This window comes from Pinus tabuliformis, chromosome J (genome assembly GCF_031772625.1).
Source record: "Pinus tabuliformis cultivar Carrire ecotype Pingquan chromosome J, CPIR1, whole genome shotgun sequence".
NCBI lineage: Eukaryota > Viridiplantae > Streptophyta > Pinopsida > Pinales > Pinaceae > Pinus > Pinus tabuliformis.
Genome location: NC_142295.1, coordinates 52,345,454 through 52,350,038, shown reverse-complemented (window position 1 = coordinate 52,350,038; position 4,585 = coordinate 52,345,454). Strand labels below are relative to the sequence as shown.

Below are 4,585 nucleotides of genomic sequence, written 5' to 3'. Positions count from 1 at the left end.
TAATGATCTGAGGAAGTGAATGTGGAATTCTTGTGCTGCAACATGGCTCAATAAGTGCTTCTTACCTCTGTTCTCATCGTTTCACCATCTAAATAGCAGAAAGAAAGATTAGCTTAGAACTTGTTTAACTACACTCTAGGCTCAATTTTTGTTGTTTCTTTATGTTTTTTTTCATCTGAACTGAATTGGACATGAATATGAATTCCCTGTGGCTCATATTTACCCTAATTCATGTGTGTTTGACAGTTATCTAGGGATTCTTTACTGCTCTTAGATATAGCTCATTCACCTCTTTGTTAAGCTGATTGAGAGATTCTTAATTGCCTCTCATCCCTTAGCATTCTTTCCATCCTATTAACCTGAATCATTGCTCTATGTGCAGCTACCTTGCTCCTTATTCCTCTTGTGACTGAGAAAACGCACCAGCAGTCCTACTCTTTGACTCCATGCCCAATGGTTTGAAACTCTCACACTATACCTGGCTCTTTACTTGAAAACATCAATCTTCCCACCAAAACACCAACAAAAACCTGAACTCAATAACTAGCCTAAAATCCCCCTCAACAAAACTAAACCATAAAGAGAGAGCCCTCTCTGACTGCAGGTGGGCTAGAACCTGCAGTCCAAAGTTGGTTTGTGGTTACCTCGGCCGTATCCTTTCCGAAGCTTAAGGACAACCTAAGTGATAACAAGTACATTACTAGATATCAGGAAGTTGCAACCAAACTCCTACACTCTAGGAACGAATCCTAAACTAAGGAGATATGTTACAACTAGTGTAACCATTTCTCCATTAATACAAAATAATATTAATTATTTTCAACTCCCCCCTTAATGGAGAAAGGATTATCCTTAACTCCTAGCATCCCTCTAAACAATTCAAACTTCACACGTCCAAGAGGCTTAGTAAAAGTATCAGCCATGTTATCACAAGTTTTACAATATTCAACACACTGCTTTTTGCTGCTCCATGCTATGACCCCGGATCCAATGTTGAATGCGTAACCTGTGATAGATCTTCGATCATCCAAGTTACCTGCCCAATTAGAATCTGAAAAACCTGCTAGAATAACCATTCTGAACCTTTCCAACAAGCTTCTGGCATACTTACCTTGAGTAAGAAAGGTTTGTCCAGAGTCTTTCCATCTCATACACTTGTGACATCTGATTTCTTTGATCAGATTGTTAGCATTCCTTGTTACAATCATATCATCTACATACAAAGAAATCAAACTAATTTGCCTCTGTTTATTAAACTTGGTATACAGATTTGGATCATTCAAGCTCCTATGAAAGCCATGCTATACAAAAAATGAGTCAGTTTTCTCATACCACAACCTGGGTGCCTATTTTAAACCATAAAGTACCTTTTTCAATTTACACACAAGATGTTCCTGCCCCTTTTTCACAAAACCTTCAGGCTGTACTAAATAAATTTCTTCCTTCAAGTCACCATTCAGACATGCAGACTTACCATCTAGCTGGTGTAGCTGCCATTTGTGTTTTGTTGCTAAGGAAATTAGCATTCTAATGGTGTTTGATTTGGCTATAGGAGCAAAGGTGTCATCGAAATCTATTCCCTCTTTCTGTGAGTAACCCTTTGCTACGACTCTAGCTTTAAATTTCTCTATACTCCCATCTGCATTTATTTTTGGTTTATACAGCCATTTGCATCCTATGGGGGTTTTACCTTCAGGAAATTCAACCAAATCCCAAGTATGGTTTCTATTTATTGATTCTATATACATTGCAGCCCTCCATGCATCAAATTTACTTGCTTCCTCATAATTTGCAGGTTCTACAATATTTAAAAACTTTGACATTAATGCATAGTCTTTCAATTTAGAAGGCAATCGAGTATTCCTACTTGATCTCCTTGGTAGGGGACTTACCTCAAATCAGTTTATTTCAGCCTTTTCTGGGCTTGCATTATTGATTACATTTCCTGTTACTTCTTCTTCTTGTTTATGCTCCTGCTCTTCATCTTCCTCACTGTTTTCTTCCATTAGCAATGGAATGTGCCAATCACTGTTAGAGTCATCCTTTCCTTCTTCAACCTGTTCTATTTCTAACATTGTAAATTCCCCAGGATTCCCAAGATTGAAAGGATCAACATGTTCACCCTCCATAATTCACATAAGGCCTTCAACCAGATCTGAAACAAACTGGAAGCTCCGTGTCTGTTTCCCATTTCCATAGACTGTCAAAGGCTCCTTGCACAAAGCTTGAGAAACAAAATTACTTGCAACGCGACCATCATCACGGCACATTCGCGGATTAAAAATTCGAGCATTCTGAACCTCAACATTTGCCCCAACACGCTTGGCAAGTCTGGATATGTTCAAGATTCCCACATCATTAGTTTTGATAGTCTTCACAAGGTTGTGTTTGTAATGCACAGAGGAAACAGGGCAAGCCAAATGGTAGATCTGATCAACCTCCAACAATAAGGGTTCCACAACATCATGCCTTATCCGTTCAAACCTCAGATTGCTAAAAAGATGCAAAATATTTTCCCTCCTTCCTCTGAAGAAATTGTCGGCAACAATAACATTGTCCCCTCTTGCCATGAGCCTGTCAGCTCCACCCATCACGTCAACTCGCAGGGACTTTCTCTTCAAACCTAGGAGTACTTTAGCCCCCGAATTCACCATCGAACCTGAATGATACTGAGTACACCAAGAAACAGGCGTCTCATAAACAACTCGATGAGGTTTTCTGGGCACAAACCTTCCATTTTCATTAACATTAGAAGCCAAAAAAACCACGCTGAAGGATAAAGAAAGTCGATGCAATGGTGATTCCTATCAAAATTAATAGCAACTGTTGCTCCCTGAGCAAATAATTTACTGGCCTGATAATAGACCACGTCTTTTCTAGCTTAAGAGAGTACTCATCACTGTTATTCATATTGGACTGATAAATTTCTGATCCTCTGATGAATCAGTCTTCAATGAGCCACCACCGGGCAAGTCTGATCTGCTGCCACCAAACAGATCAGGAACTCCAATGCGCCACCACCGGGCAAATCCGATCTACTACCACCGAACAGATCAGGAACTCCAATGCGCCACCACCGGGCAAGTCCGATCTGCTACCACCGAACAGATCAGGAACTCCAATGCGCCACCACCGGGCAAGTCCGATCTGCTGCCACCGAACAGATCACGAACTCCAATGCGTGACCACCGGGCAAGTCCGATCTGCTGCCACCGAACAGATCACGAACATCAATGCGCCACCATCGGGCAAGTCCGATCTGCTGCCACCGAACAGATCAGGAACTTCAATGCCCAACCACCGGGCTACTCTGATTTGCTGCCACCGAACAGATCCGAAAATTCAAAGTGCCACCACCGGGCAACTCCGATATGCAAAAAATTGCAGATTTTTCAAATAGAAAGAGGTTGGCACTCCTTCGACGGCGAAATTCCCGCGCCAGAAACAAAATCAATGCGTCTCCCGAAATTGGCACAATTAATCCTTGATTTTTCGCGCCAATAGGACTTTATGGCGCTCTGGCACGCTTATAACCCTCAAAACCGTGCCAAGTGGTGCGTCTGTTCCTTAAAAAACCATGCCAGCTCTTCCTTCCGCTCAAAAATGGCGCGACTATTCATGACGAAACTGCGCCAACACTTTCTTGCGCTCAGAGATGATCAGTCATCTGAGACCTATGCTCCAGGTGTTACTGCAGTCCACCTAATCCTACGAATGCTTCTGTACACTCCACTGCCACTACAGTTCTGTAATCAATGATGCATTGTTGGGTCCCTATAATACTAGTGATTACCCCATTACTATTGTAGTTATACCCCTTATTTATATTGTTGTGCCCCTATTACCCCCATATTGTTATTTTTGTGCCCCATAGAATCCCTCTATTGTTATTTTTGTGGCTTTATATTATTATTGTTAGGTTGGCTGGATTATATTGTGACTCCTTAGACTCCTATATATAGAAAGGAGGTTTTGTCATTTGTATCATCCAAGAATTGTTCATTTATGTAATGTAAAGGAGGTTGCCCCCTCGAAGAGGCTGAATTCTAAGGCGTTGATCTATCTTTTCTATCTTTCCTTGAGCTGGTTTCATAACATTTGGTATCAGAGCTTTGAATTCTAGGGTTTCGCTGCTCCAAACAGGTCATCGTGGCATGTTCGCTATACCTTTTTTTCTGTGACATTTCAGAAGTCGCAAAAAAAACCCATTTGAGAAGAAATCGCGCTGAACCTTGGGTCCGAATTTCAGAGATTTTCGCACGATATTTGCGGAGATATGATCTGAGGAAGTTTGTCATTTTGCAAACTCCTGAATTACATTCAAAACAGGTGACCTGGGGAAAATCGTCATAACTTTCTCTCTGGGGATCGGATTGAAATTTTGTAAGAAGGTACAGAAAGAGGATGGACTGTAGTTTCTTGTGTGTGCAATTCCATAAGAAAGTAAGAAGGTACAGAAAGAGGACGGACTATAGTTCCATGACTAAGATCCAGTTGATCGGAGGTTAGATAACCCCGAGAACTCAACTCAACAACATAAGAATGTGGAATGGACTTCTTTTTCCTCCTTTTTTTTAGAGCCATA

General features: G+C 41.2%; 1 pseudogene; it reads right to left on the bottom strand.

Annotated features, from left to right (window-relative positions):
• Window positions 1–2,132: 2,132 nt before the first annotated feature.
• LOC149225447 (UDP-glucuronic acid decarboxylase 4 pseudogene) lies at window positions 2,133–2,654 on the bottom strand (annotated as a pseudogene).
• Window positions 2,655–4,585: the final 1,931 nt, after the last annotated feature.